Here is a 16131-nt window from a genome sequence, read left to right as displayed (position 1 = left end):
CCGACTTGCGAAAATGAGCTGACAGGCGGCGTACTTTGACGAGCAGATCTAGCAACTCGGGGTACGATTTAAGAAACCTCTGAACCACGAGGTTAAGCAAATGAGCCAGGCATGGTACGTGTGTGATCTCGTCTCACCTCAGAGCCGCCACCAGGTTACGGCCATTGTCACACACGACCATGCCTGGATGTAGGTTCAGCGGTCTCAGCAACAGATCTGCCTGCTCTTTCACAGCTGTCCACAACTCACAAGCAGTGTGAGATTTATCACCTAAGCTTATGAGTTTCAGCACAGCCTGTTGCCGCTTGGCTGAGGCAGTACTGCAGTGCTTCCAGCTTGTAACTGATGTGGTGATATCTGAGATGGAGGCTGAACATGAGGAGGAGGAGGAGGATGCGCAGGAGCTGTACACTGTGGGGGCAACTCTCACTGACATAGGGCCCGCAATCCTCAGTGTGGGGAGGATGTGTTCCGTCCCAAGGTCCGACTGCGTCCCGGCTTCCACTATGTTTACCAGTGTGCCGTAAGGGAGATGTACCGTCCCTGGCCACAAGCACTTGTCCACGTGTCCGTTGTCAGGTGGACTCTCCCAGTAACTGCGTTGTTGAGGGCACGGCAGATGTTTTGGGACATGTGCTTGTGTAGTGCGGGGATGGCACACCGGGCAAAAGAGTGTCGGCTGGGGACCCAGTACTGAGGGACGGCCACCGCCATAAGGTTGCGGAAGGATTCCGTCTCCACCAGCCTAAAAGGCAGCATTTCCAACGCAAGCAGTTGTGAATTGTGCAAATTTAGGACTGTGACTTGTGGGGCGTTGGCTGCGAATTTGTGCTTTCGTTCAAAGCTCTGGGTTATGGACAATTGAACGCTGCGGTGGGACGTGTATGTGGACGTTGATGCTGTTTCTTGAGAAACTGCCATAACAAGTGAAGACTGAGAGGAGGGGGCAGCTTTGCATGCAGTATGGACAGGGGATTTCCTTGCACGCACAACAGGGGGTTCTATTACACGGACAACAGCGGAAGAAGCAGTGGTGACACACGCTGACACTGGTCGTGGTCCCTGAGGTCCGCCCCACAGAGTCGGGTGCTTTGCTGCCATGTGCCTGATCATGCTGGGGGTGGTCAGGCTGGTAGTTTTGTCACCCCTGCTGATGCTGGCATGGCAGGTGGTACAAATGGCCTTTTTTGGGTTATCAGCAGAGTCTTTAAAAAAATTCCAGACTCTGGAAGACCACGTCCCTCGTGTTGGTGTTACGGGGAACTGTTGCCCGCCTTCTATGTGCGGCCACCACACTGCTTCTTCCTGCCTGTTGGGGTACTCTGCCTCCCTCCCCCTTTGTGCTGCTGGCCTCGCTCTGCGTGTCCTCCTGTCACGTTGGGTCAGTTACTAGATCATCCACCACCTCCTCCTCTTCCACTAGCGCACCACGATCCTCATCCTCACTTCGTGGCAATTGTGTCTCGTCATCGTCCACCTCTTGTGACAAATTGGCAGCGACGACTTCCTTTGGCCGTGGCTGTTCAAATATTTGGGCATCGCTACATGGGATCTTTTCTTCCACCACTTCAAGCGGAGCAGGCGAGGGGCACAAATATGGAAATGAACCAGTGAACAGCTCTTCAGAGTGTCCAAGTGTGGGATCAGTTGCTGTCTGATGACACTCGGCATGGTGGGAGGAAGGCGCATCAGGGTGAGAAGGATTATACGGTCGAGACTCACGGCTACTAAAACTTGACCGTGTGGAAAACAGACCGGAGGTGGTGGTGCCCAGGTGACTGGAAGTATTATCTGCTATCCAATTAATAACCTGTTCACACTGATCAGTTCGCAATACTGGTGTTGTAGTGTGCTTCCTAGTAATTCGGTCAAGAAGTGGGAGCGAGAAGTTGTGGCTGTTGGTTGTGGCACATTTTCAACTTGGCCACGGCCCCGTTCTCTACACGTACCATCACCAGAACGTCCACTTCCACGTCCCTTGCCATGCGCCTTGCCCATTGTAAATAAAGTAAAATAGCTTACACTCGCACTATCAATGGAAAAAGGGTAAGAAAAAGGAGATTAGAACCGTGGAAGAGGAAAACCCCAGTTCTCTTTGTCTGGCCTACACCAGACTGTTTTAAACAGATATATTGGTGTCTGACCAGTCAGGGAGACACTATTACAGTTTTTTTTTTTACGGCAAAAAATGCCAATAACAGGATAATACAGAGATTTGAACCGTGGATCTGCAAAACCACAGTTCTATTTGTCTGGCCTACACCAGACACTTTTAAACAGATATATTGGTGTCTGACCAGTCAGGGAGACACAATTACAGTTTTTTTTAACGGCAAAAAATGCCAAAAACAGGATAATACAGAGATTTGACGCGTGGAACTGCAAAACCACAGTTCTATTTTTCTGGCCTACATCAGACTCTTTTAAACAAATATATTGGTGTCTGACCAGTCAGGGAGACACTATTACAGTTTTTTTTACGGCAAAAAATGCCAAAAACAGGGTAATACAGAGATTTGAACAGTGGACCTGCAAAACCACAGTTCTATTTTTCTGGCCTACACCAGACTCTTATAAACAGATATATTTGTGTCCGACCAGTCAGGGAGACACTATTACAGTTTTTTTTTAACGGCAAAAAATGCCAAAAACAGGATAATACAGAGATTTGACCCGTGGAACTGCAAAACCACAGTTCTATTTTTCTGGCCTACACCAGACTCTTTTAAACAGATATATTGGTGTCTGACCAGTCAGGGAGACACTATTACAGTTTTTTTTATGACAAAAATTGCCAAAAACAGGATAATACAGAGATTTGACCCGTGGAACTGCAAAACCCCAGTTCTATTTTTCTGGCCTACACCAGACTCTTTTAAACAGATATATTGGAGTCTGACCAGTCAGGGAGATACTGTTACAGTTTTTTTTACGGCAAAAAATGCCAAAAACAGGATAATACAGAGATTTGACCCATGGAACTGCAAAACCACATTTCTATTTTTCTGGCCTACACCAGACTCTTTTAAACAGATATATTGGTGTCTGACCAGTCAGGGAGACACTATTACAGTTTTTTTTTAAGGCAAAAAATGCCAAAAACAGGATAATACAGAGATTTGACCCATGGAACTGCAAAACCACAGTTCTATTTTTCTGGCCTACACCAGACTCTTTTAAACAGATATATTGGTGTCTGACCAGTCAGGGAGACACTATTACAGTTTTTTTTACCGCAAAAGATGCCAAAAACAGGATAATACAGAGATTTGGCCCGTGGAACTGCAAAACCACAATTCTATTTTTCTGGCCTACACCAGACTCTTTTAAACAGATATATTGGTATCTAAACAGTCACAGACACACTCAATTTTTTTGGGGAGGGGAAAAACTACCAAAAACCAAGCAATATGAACTGAGGTCTAAGATGGTACACATGCAAGAAATAGGAGCATGTTCACACTAGCAAAAAGTAGCAAAACCTACAAAAGACAAAAAATATATCTCATACCCTACCATCATTATATATAAATGTAAAGCAAAGTTGCATATTAAATATAGGGTACTTAGTGAACTATTTTTGATCAAAAAAAGTATACAAGCCGTCCCACCAGCGACAAGGTGACCCTAAATTGGGACGGTACCTACACTGTCTATATTAAAAACCTTACTGTATATCAAAGTTGAAGTAATGCATATAAAAGGGTAGACAAATAGGACCGGGTCCCAACTTCAGACCACCTAGGCCCATGGTAAGCTACATATATACTAATCAGCTCAACAAAGGGGATGCCACACCCTTAATTTGCACAGGATGCAAACAAGACAAAAAACTAAACAATGTGAACTGAGGTCTAAGATGGTACACATGCAAGAAATAGGAGCATGTTCACACTAGCAAAAGAAGCAAAACCTACAAAAGACAAAAAATATATCTCATACCCTACCATCATTATATATAAATGTAAAGCAAAGTTGCATATTAAATATAGGGTACTTAGTGAACTATTTTTGATCAAAAAAAGTATACAAGCCATCCCACCAGCGACAAGGTGACCCTAAATTGGAACGGTACCTACACTGTGTTTCCGAAACCGAAACGCGCATCGGGGCTAAAGCTCCACGTGTGCAGCTCCTCATCACTGCCTCTGCACCCTGGTTATTTGTTCATAAGGTCCTCCTGTAACTTTCTGGTATGTATAGAAGGGGCACTTATGGACTCTATACCGCTGATAGATGACTATTGATGACAGCAAGTCTGACATATTGCTATATATCTATTACTAAGGGCACACTAATATATGACATTGTTCATGGTATGACTTAATATATTAGGCTACTGGTGTTAACACATTTGTAATTTGCTAGGATACAGCTTACAATGCATCACGTGGAGCCGTGTGTTTAAGGCTAATTACCATTGCGCCTGTACCTTACCCCCTTTATTATACCTGTTATTATTCTCAATAAACTTTGATATATTTTTCTATATTAATTGAAGGCTTATTGATCGTTGTTGTCTCTGTTGTTGCTTCATGTTTCCAAATGTGGTGTTCGGGAATGTCTCTGTAATAATATTGATGTGCATTAGGGTCGATCTTATTAAGGTTAAAGTACGCCATGAGTGTTGAATTTTGAAGTAGTTTTTGTTGTATGTTGTCAATGGGCTCATCTTGATGAAAATATAGTGCCTGAGAGTTAGGTAGATGTACTGCAAGGCGAATAATTGCATGAGATTGTCTATACATAGGAAAAGCAAAGATTCTCCATGCAGCTTCGGGTGCACTGACGTATCGTGAATCAACAAATTGATTTGTTTCATCATGTTGGAGTTGTGTTTGAGCTATTTCAATATTAGCCTTGTCATGTCCTTTATATACATATTTAAACAAATACTTGACACTTTGGATGCTAGCACAAATTTCTAAATTAATATGCCTGTTGTATTTTTTTTAGCAAATATAGGTTATATGGGACAACCCATGAATTGTCAATTGTTTTAGAACTATGTTGATATGTAGTGCCAATGTTTCTGCGGTAAATTGGATAGCCATCCATTTCTTTAGAAGTATTTTATTGAAATTTTTTGGGAAATCCTTTGGTGCAGTGTCCATGATCCATACATGGACAGTTAGGATTAGCTTCACCACAGGGACCGTGAATCATGTTTGTCAGAACAATGTTGTGGAGCTGAGGGTATGTTGTCTTGTCAGGAATTTCAGCCCACACAATATTGTCTATGTCTTCTTCAGTTCTGATTTTTGAATTTTTGGCAAGTATGATTAAAATATGTGCATGTGGCAGGCCACGCTTTTGAAACTCGATGACATGCACAATAGCACAGACGTGTCCAAATAATCCATTGTTGATGTCAGATAACAGGGATTCAAGTTTAATTTTAAAGACCCATGCAACTAAGTCTGGGCGATGTTCAACACGTTGCCACTGTTGTAAATTTTCAGTAATTTCCTTCCACTTTGGATTATACGTCATGGTGACAAAGAGATCAGCGCGACCATATTTGGTAACGATAGCCATAGCATCCTGATACCGCTGCTGCATATTTCGTGCACTGCCTTCGAAGGATGATGGTAAAATGACTGTTTTTCCAATGGGGATGCCCTTTTCAATAGATTTGTTGAGTAAATGTTCTTGTAGCAAGCAATAATCTTCTACTTTTAGATCTTTTTGATGCATTCAAATGTAATGTAGTCTATTAGCTTAGATTTTGACATTTGCATCAACCAAATATTGTTGTGTTAGTTTACCTACATTTAGTAGTGGATTAAAATCCTTTCTTACTGATAAAACATAGCTTTAAAACTGTAGTTGGGTAATCCTTCGTTTACTGTCTCCTTGGTGTTTTAGAGCGTCATTCCAGCCTTGTTCTCCATAAGGGAAAAAGATAGGATACATCAGAGCAACTAAATTTGTATGCAGAATACTGATTCTTTGTGTTTTTGGAGCCAGAGGGTTTTGTGGATCAGGTTTTAAATGAATTAATATGTCTCTATGGAAGGGAGGCTCACCATCATCATTCTGAAAGATGACTGCCACTTCTGTTATGTTCTGCTACCAGAGCTAAGGAAAGAGAGGAGATCTGTCCCTACGATAGAACTCAGCTTAATCCCTACGATGTAACAGGGGACCTGATCCTGCGATCAGACCTGCTAAAGTCCTAAGCTAGTCTGTACGGAGACCTATAGATGTGGGGAAGGAATCCCTACAAGTACTAAGGACTGGGAGGAATATGGGACACCTCCTAACAGAAATAGTAGCAGACAGACGAACAAACAAAATATATAGAACATAGAGGTCAGTAGACCAAGCAAACTAACAGAGCAAGACACAGAGCACAGGCTAGCTAGAAAGTAGATATACAATGAAGTCCAGCAAAGCCAGAAGGGCGGAGCAGGCTTAAATAGGCCAACAAGGTCATGTGACCAGCAAAGGAAAAAAAACCTAAGAGCAAGGTTCTAACAGTACCCCCCCTTCTAAGAGGATCCTCCGGATCCCCTAGGACCAGGCTTATCAGGAAATCTCCTGTGAAACGCTCTGATAAGTCTGGACGCGGAAACATCATCCGACCTCACCCAAGAGTTATCCTCGGGTCCGAAACCTTTCCAGGCCACAAGATACTGCAAACTACCTCTATACAGTCTAGAGTTAAGGATGCGAGAAATTTCATATTCCCCGTCCTCCACCACCGGAGGAACAGAGGCAGAGGCGTCACAATCCGATACAACAGCTTTTTTCAACAGAGAGACATGAAATACCGGATTAATTCTCCAGGAGGTAGGAACCTCCAACCTAACAGCAGATTGGTTGACAACCTGAAGCACCTTAAAAGCCCCTACAAACTTGGGACCCAATTTCTTAGAAGGAATCCTCAACCGCAGATTCCTAGAGGACAACCAAACCATGTCACCAACAGCGAACAAAACCTCCTGTCGTTTCCTATTAAAGTAGTCTTTAGATTTTCTGTTGGCCTCCTGAAGATTACCACGCACATCCGTCCAAACTCTCTCCAAATCACCGGAAAAATTCTCCTCCTCAGGCACGGCAGATCCCAACTTGGAGAACGACCCAAACGATGGATGTCTCCCAGAACAACAAAAAAAAGGCGAACAACCAGCAGAAGAAGATGTATGATTGTTCAGAGCAAATTCAGCAAGTGGCAGAAACTCAGACCACCCCTCTTGATTGTCTGCCACAAAACAACGCAAGAACTGCTCAACATCCTGGTTTTTCCTTTCTGTCTGGCCATTAGATTCAGGATGATATCCGGACGAGAACGATAAATGAACTCCCAACCTGTCACAAAAGGCACGCCAAAAACGAGCCACGAACTGAGGACCCCTATCAGAAACAATGTCAGTAGGAATGCCATGAAGTCTGACAATTTCCTTGACAAAGGCCTTAGCGAGAGTTTTAGCGCAGGGCAGTTTGACAAAGGGAACCAAGTGACACATCTTGCTAAAACGGTCCACGACCACCCAGATGACAGTAAAACCCTCAGAGGGGGGAAGGTCAGTTATAAAGTCCATAGCCAAATGTGTCCAAGGAGCACTGGGAACCTCCAAAGGACAAAGCAACCCCGCAGCAGGAGTATGTGAGGACTTAGATCTAGCACATATAGTACACTGACGCACCCACTTAATGACTTCCTTCTGCCATCCAGGCCACCAAAAACTGCGACCCACCAGTCTCTTGGTCTCAGAGATTCCGGGATGACCTGCCAACCGAGATTCGTGACACTCAACAAACAAATCTCTCCTAAAGGTCCCAGGCACAAACAACCTCCCATGAGGAGTGTTAGAAGGGGCATTCTCCTGTGCTTTAAGAATCTCATTTTCCAAAACGGAGTCCAAAGCAGCTATCACAACACCTTCTTGTAAAATGTTCTCCTCTTTCTCAGCACCGACTATGGGAGAAAAACTGCGAGACAAGGCATCCGCCTTAACATTCTTAGTACCAGGGATGTAAGTAACGGAGAAATTAAACCGCGAGAAAAACAGTGCCCACCTAGCCTGACGGGCATTCAGGCGCTTGGCAGCATCAAGATATATCAGATTTTTATGATCCGTAAGAACCTGAACGGGAAATTCCGCACCTTCCAAGAAGTGGCGCCAGTGTTCAAATGCGAGTTTAATAGCCAATAATTCCCGATTACCAATATCGTAATTCAGTTCAGTCTCCGAAAATTTTTTTGAAAAAAAGGCACAGGGATGTAATCCATCCCCGTTATCCTGAGACAATACTGCGCCAACCCCCACAGAGGAAGCATCAACCTCAACCAAAAACGGCATAGTAACATCAGGCTGCATAAGGATGGGAGCAGAGGTGAACCTCTCCTTGAGATACACAAAAGCTTCAATGGCCTCAGAAGACCACTGAACCGCATCAGCACCTTTCCTGGTGAGATCAGTCAGAGGTTTGACAATACTAGAAAAATTTTTTATGAATTTTCTGTAGTAATTGGCGAAAGCCAAAAACCTCTGTATCGATTTCAAACCAATAGGCCTAGGCCATTCCTGCACAGCCTGAACCTTAACCGGATCCATCTCAAAACCTTTGCTGGAGATAATGTAGCCCAAAAAACTAATTCTCTGTACTGCGAACTCACATTTCTCCAGCTTAGCAAAAAGCGAATAGTCCATTAATAACTGTAATACCTCACGCACGCTCCGCCAATGAGACTCCAGATCCGGCGAATAAATCAAAATGTCATCCAAATACACAACCACATTTTTGCCGATCAAAGGTCTAGGGATGTCATTAATCAGATTCTGAAAAAATGCAGGAGCATTAGTAAGACCAAAAGGCATAACCAGATTCTCAAAATGACCCACAGGAGTGTTAAAAGCAGTCTTCCATTCGTCACCCTCTTTCATGCGCAACAGATTGTATGACCCCTTAAGGTCAATTTTAGAGAACCACTTGGCCCCCATTAACTGGTTAAACAGATCAGGAATCAATGGCAGTGGGTAAGGATTGCGTACAGTAATTTTGTTAATCTCACGAAAATCCAGACAAGGACGTAAACCGCCGTCCTTTTTTTTTACAAAAAAAAATCCAACTGCCACAGGAGACTTAGAGGGCCTAATGTGACCGGCGGCCAAACTTGTCTGTATGTATTCCTCCAAAGCCTTCCTCTCAGGAATAGTAAGGTTAAATAAACGACTTTTAGGAAGAGTCGCTCCAGGGACAAATTCAATAGAACAATCATAGTCTCTATGGGGAGGCAAAACCTGCGATTCCTTCTCAGAAAAAACTCTCCAAAAATCCTGAATAGGAACAGGCAATTCTCCCCTATCCAAAGCTGCAATACGCCCGTTACAACACTTGTCATAACATTTATGGCTCCAGGATTTAATTTCACTGGTAGACCAATCCAGTACAGGATTGTGAAATTTTAACCAGAGCAATCCCAATATTACTGGAGAAGGCAAGTTATTCAACACTACCAAATCCAATTTCTCATGGTGAACACCATTAATAGTGAGAGGAAATTCACAGACCTTGAGAGTAATATTCTTCAAAGGGGAACCATCCACAGAAACCACAGCAATGGGGGATGATAAAGGTTCAGGTTTTAAATTGAGTCTTTCCACGAATCCCCCATCAATTGCATTCAGAGTAGACCCGCAATCAACAAACACCCGAAATTCCATTAATTTTTTCTGAGCAATCGTGGAAGCAGCTAGGAATATACCCTTGGAATTTAAACAGGCAATACGGGCGTGACTGACCATTTTTTTTTCTTTCTTCATACGAAGCTCACAACCTTTAATCAAATGACCAGATTTTCTGCAATAGAAACACAAGCCTTCAGAAAATCGACGGTCTTTTTCTTGAGAGCGAGGTGCCACCGATCCAATCTCCATCGGTTCACCACTGTTAGTACACACATTCTCATAACCAGAAACTGACATAGCAGAGGATTTGCTCTCATTAACCCTTGCACGCAGTCTTCTATCCACCCGTATAGCTAATTGCATAGCCTGTTGCAAATCTTCAGGTGTAGGATAAGCAATTAGCAGGTCTTTAACCCTTTCACTGAGCCCAGCAAGAAATAGACTTTTCAGAGCAGAATCGTTCCACCCTGTTTGAGTAGACCAACGACGGAAATGAGTACAATATTTTTCCACATTACCTGATCCCTGTTTTAAACGTCTCAACTCAGTCTCAGCTGATGCGACACGGTCAGGATCATCATATAATAGTCCCAAAGCAGAAAAAAAACTATCCACTGATCTGAAGCATGTATCACTAGGTTGCAAAGAAAAGGCCCACTCCTGAGGCTCTTTGCGCAAAAGTGACATTATGAACCCTACGCGCTGGGATTCATCCCCAGAAGACTTAGGTCTCAAATGAAAATACAATAAGCAAGCATTTTTAAATGAAAAAAATTCTCGGTGTTCACCAAAAAATAAATCCGGCAAACATACCTTAGGCTCCAAGAAATGTGCTCCAGGACAGTTACTCACGTGCTGACGGAGCTCGGCCACCTCCAGAGAGAGTCCCTGCAGGCGATGAACCAAATCCTGAACCGACACCATGATGGAACAGAAAAATCTTTCCTTAGAGAATTTGCTGGCTGGACTTACTGTTATGTTCTGCTACCAGAGCTAAGGAAAGAGAGGAGATCTGTCCCTACGATAGAACTCAGCTTAATCCCTACGATGTAACAGGGGACCTGATCCTGCGATCAGACCTGCTAAAGTCCTAAGCTAGTCTGTACGGAGACCTATAGATGTGGGGAAGGAATCCCTACAAGTACTAAGGACTGGGAGGAATATGGGACACCTCCTAACAGAAATAGTAGCAGACAGACGAACAAACAAAATATATAGAACATAGAGTTCAGTAGACCAAGCAAACTAACAGAGCAAGACACAGAGCACAGGCTAGCTAGAAAGTAGATATACAATGAAGTCCAGCAAAGCCAGAAGGGCGGAGCAGGCTTAAATAGGCCAACAAGGTCATGTGACCAGCAAAGGAAAAAAAACCTAAGAGCAAGGTTCTAACAACTTCATTCACAGTTGGCTTATTGTATCGTCTGGGATCTTGAGTCCGATTTTGTTTAATAGCCATTGTGATGTTTGGCATGACAGTTCCATTTTGTAGAGCTTTGATCGTCTCTTGTTCTTTCACATCGTGCAACATTCTATAGGCAGCAGTGAAAGGATTTTGTGTTTGCATTAGCTCAGCAATAATGGTCATTAAAGTAGGATGACATTTTTCATTTTCTTTACATTGCAGTCGTTGTTCATTAGCGTGGGTGGTATCTAGTATGTAAAGTTGTGCAAATTTAGGTGGTTCTTCGTCAGCTGGATGCAGTGTGCCTGTTCGATGATAGATCTGTCCATGAATTCGAAAACAGTATGGGCCATATCCAGGAGGTGGTGAAACACTTGCTCCCATGGACACAAAAGCAAAAGAACTGTCCATAAGAGCGAATATTGTCCATAAAATTTTTGCTGTATTCATGTTCTCCTGTCATCAACATTGTCAACACATGGGGATACTGTATTATGGGTAAATGTACTTTACCCTTCTGACAGCACTGGGTAAACTTTTTATCCAGAGGCATCTCATTTGCAAAATGCAAAGCTTGGCAATTTTCACATACATGGGTCATGTCACCGCAGCTGTGTTCTTTAATACTATTTTCATCCTGAGTAAAATATTGTTGTAGTAGTAGTGGAGTACTTAAAGAGTCAATGGATTTTGTTTGTCGCCAAATGTTGATTAGTCGTTTGTATTGTAGTTACAGTACTGTAAGCGTTTGTGTTTCAGCTTGTGGCTGCACAGAGTATGGTGCTGTATTGTGTAACACTGGCATTGATATGGCTAGTGGAGATAGTTGCCGAGAGGTCATAGACCTTACAGTGGTAGAATCTGTGGTGTGGTGTTCAGATTGTGATGCATCATCTTGTGATAGTGGTAGAAATGTAGAGACAAAATGTGTATTTTTGCAGCATTTTTTTGGACAAATAGCCAATCTATTAGCTTTAGAGTGAGGCGACTCCTGAGCGAGACGTCTACGTTGATATGCATTGTCTTTGTCCATACGATGATGTTTTTGTTCAGGAGTCTCATTAGCACGGTGTTGTTGTTGACGTAGTGCCTGGGCCTTTTTTATTTCAGCTTGATTTTTGTATTTTTTATGAGAAGCCATGTTTGGTAGTTGGGAGTAGTGTGAGGGTTTGTGTTTCAGCTTCTGGCTGCACAGAGTATTGTTCAGGATTGTGTAACAGTGGCATTGATGTCGCTAGTGGAGATAGTTGCCGAGAGGTCATACACCTTGAAGTAGTACAATCTGTGGTGTGGTGTTCAGATTGTGATGCATCACCTTGTGATTGTGGTAGAAATGTTGGGACAGAATGTGTATTGTGGCAGCGTTTTTGTTTGGAAATTGCCAATCTAATAGCTTTAGAGCAAGGTGACTCCTGAGCCAGACGTCTATGTTCACATTCATTTGTTTTGTCCAGACGATGGCGTTTTTGTTCAGGAGTCTCATTAGCGTGGCGTTGTTGTTGACGTAGAACCCGAGCCTTATTTTTTTAATCTCCCGGCTGCGTAGCCGCTGACCTCCCTGCTGCGGGGATGAGCGCTGCTGATCTACCGACGGAATAGCGGTGCCGTTTTTGTCACTTGTGGAGGCGCAGTTCGTCTGCCGCGGTGGATTGTGGGATAGCGAGACAATTGCCGGAAGCTGCCGCGGTGGATTGTGGGATAGCGACATAATCGCCGGAAGCTGTGACAGAGCCGATTGGCAATTATATATTAGATGCGTAAATCAGGGAATGTGTGAGGGAGTCTTTATTCAAATAAAATATCTTTTCCTGTGTGTGTATTTTTTTCTTTTAACTTACTCGGTTAGTAACTAACCTATGGGCTTGATGTCAGCTGACATTACACAATTGACATCAACCCCAAAAACTATTACCCCTCTTGCCAACACACCATCTAATGGATGCACCATTTTTGGAGTGGTTGAGGGCTGTGGTTAATAAGCTGAGAGGGCAGAAATATCAATGGCCACTTGCCAGCTTATTAAGATAAGCCCACAGCTGTCTGTTTAGCTATTGCTGGTTATTAAAAATAGGGGGACCCCCCATAATTTTTTGGGGGTCTCCCCTTTTTAATAGCCACTAAAAGTTAAGCAGACAGCAATAATAGACTGGGAACCTTTATGGATATTGGCCCCTTTCCAGAATGATAACACCAGCCAATAGCTGTCTGCTTTCCTTCTCTGCTGGTTATTAATAATAGGGTAGACCCTAAGTCATTTATTTTTTGGGTCCTCCCTTTTTAATAGCTAGTAAAGGCTCTTCAGACAGCTATGAGCTGTTATTAATAGGCTGGGAAATTTATGGATATTGGACCCATCCCAGAATAATAACCTCAGCTCCCAGCTGTCTGCTTTTCTTACTATACGATCTATATCATTTAACTCTGGGTAGGTTTCAATGAATGGATGGATATTTACCCAAGACATTGATAATTGTGTGTTGTCTAGCCTCACACCATTCTATTGACTCTAACCAGCCTGTTGGGAAAACTAATTAACTCAGTGTTACTGATTAATTTAAGGGATGTAAGCCATTTTTTTATCCACATTTGTTTTCAGGGCAATTGTCCTGCTCTAACCCACATTTTCTTTTGCAACCCCCTAGCCCTTACTATGACCATTTTACAGTCATTTTATAGCACCAAGGTTTGGGTCCCCATTGATTTGCATGGGGTTTGGGGTCAAGTTCTGGGTCTCGTTTGGACTCGAACTGAACTTTTAACTCATGTTTGGCCGAACCTGCTGGACCCAAACTTCCACAGGTTTGCTCATCACTACTGGTAAAATAATAGACTGATTTATAAGATCCCTCACAGATACCTCATAACATTAGGGTTACCTTCACCATATATCTTATCTGTTCACATTCCACTGTAGTGACTTTGCTGTGTTCTCAAATCTGCTTAAATGATTTGATACCCATATTTGTGATAGCTAATTTACTAGGCAAGCAAACTATGTTGGAGGTTGGTGGACATGAAAAAGTGGCTAGGAGGAATGCTGTGAAATCCTAATCTCATTATAGTAAATCAATTATTTTCAATTATTTATAATGTTACAATTACAAATGCTGATTTACAAATTTTAGAACACACTAAAATCACTTTTAATTAATTTTAGCCAAGATACTTCACATGTTTAGGCATAAACTTTGTAAATAACAATGTAGCATAAGACTTTTTTTTACAAGATTTAATAGAAATAGTCATTAGTGATGCGCGAGTATGTTTTGTTAACCCTTTCGCCGAGTATGCTCGGGCGAGCACCGAGTAGTTACAGCTGCTCGGTGTTGTGTTTGAATCACTCCCATGTGCATGATTTGCGACTGTTTGACAGCTTTAATACATGTGAGGAATGTCTATTTCTTACACATTCCTCACATGTATTAAAGCTGTCAAACAGATTCAAATCATGCACACGGGAGTGATTTAACCATAACAAAGCAGCTGTAACTACTCTGTGCTCGCCCGAGCATACTCGGCGAAAGGGTTAACAAAACATACTTGCTCATCACTAATAGTCATGAAAGACCCAAAGGATCATTAAATTTAAGATAGTTATCAAAAATGGACATTCATTTTTTGGATCATTCCTTAGATTTTTCAACTTTTGCTCTCCTCTTTTAATGGAGCCTACATTCCGTATCTGTTGTTGAAAAATGATTATTATTTTGAGTTTACTTGGTCTTGACCTAAGCCAGAAAGGATGCAGCTAATTTTACTTTTTGCATTTTCATTTTTTTCTATCCTTTTTTTATTTTTAAACGCCATACCTGTTTTGCACCAAGATAGACATGAGGGCTTGTTTTGGCAGGATGGGTATGTGATATTGAATGATGCTATTCATTTTATCATATACTGTAGAGTAATGAAAAAAAAATCATATTGAAGTGAAATGGTAAAAAAACACAATTCTGCCATTGTTTTTTGGCTTTTATATTTACTTTATTTAATTGTGCATTAAAATGATTCAGAGCAATTCAGATTTGTGTTAAAAAACAAATTTGGCTTGTGTTGCCATTTTCTGAGACCCCTAACTTTTTATATTACTATAAGGAATGAGCGAGCACTAAAATGCTTGGATGCGCATTACTTGATCCGAGCAATTCCTAATACTCGAATTGTCATTTCGAGTAACAAGTATAATGGAAGTCAGTGGGAAAAGCGAGCATTTTTCTGGCAGACCCTACAAGAAGGTTTGGGAGGGGCAAGGAAAATGGTGAAATGGATGGAAAAAGTTCTGATGGAAGGAGAAAACCATGGAGAAGACCCCTGGAAGCATATGGTTCCCAGATAGCTGCTGAGAACAATGGTGGGACAATTTTACTCCACTTTAAGGACTGACAATAAAACATTCAAAATCAATGAGAAATTGGAGTTTACAGGAAAAAAAAATGTTAAGAAACATTCTTTCCCGTATAATGACTTGTATATAAGGCAAAATGTAATAAGGATGTTAAAAAATAATAATTTACGTAAACCAAAATTGATTTTTTTATAAAAAAATTGGAAATTTAAGTTTCATTTACGAAGGAAGCAAGAACTGCCAAAAATTAGATGGAAGAGGGGCACACTGCACACTGTGTTAGACTAAAAGGAGGGCCTCATACATATTATGTTCAAATTGTCATTTAGTGGTACTTCTAAACTCATAAAGGCTATGCAGGCTATAAAGTGGAAAGCCTGCCAAAAATTACAAGCAGGGTCATCATAAACCCTTGAAGGCACCAACTGTAGTGCCCCATTCAAATATTGTGAACAAAGTTTAGTTGTGATTCTCCTACACTCATAAAAGCTTTGCACACAGTGCAAAGCCTACCAAAAATTAAAAGCAGGGTCATCCATACACCCTTGAAGGTAACAACTGGCAGGCCTCATTCAAATATTTAGAAAGTGTTGTTGATGTACTCCTACACTCATAAAGGATTTGCACAATATGTGAAGCCAGGAAAAAAGGATAAGGAGGATAATACAGTAATCCATAGACCATTAAAGGCAACAACTTGCGGGCCTCATTAAAATGTTTTGAAAGTGTAGTTGATGTATGCCTAC

General features: G+C 42.0%; 1 pseudogene; it reads right to left on the bottom strand.

Moving 5' to 3' along the window:
- Positions 1 to 4463: 4463 nt before the first annotated feature.
- LOC141168492 (uncharacterized) lies at positions 4464 to 12184 on the bottom strand (annotated as a pseudogene).
- Positions 12185 to 16131: the final 3947 nt, after the last annotated feature.

Source organism: Phyllobates terribilis, unplaced genomic scaffold (genome assembly GCF_046119375.1).
Source record: "Phyllobates terribilis strain yellow unplaced genomic scaffold, ASM4611937v1 Scaffold_1__5_contigs__length_1240528914, whole genome shotgun sequence".
NCBI lineage: Eukaryota > Metazoa > Chordata > Amphibia > Anura > Dendrobatidae > Phyllobates > Phyllobates terribilis.
The sequence above is the reverse complement of the archived record's forward strand: the minus strand, read 5'-3'. Positions and strand labels throughout refer to the sequence as shown.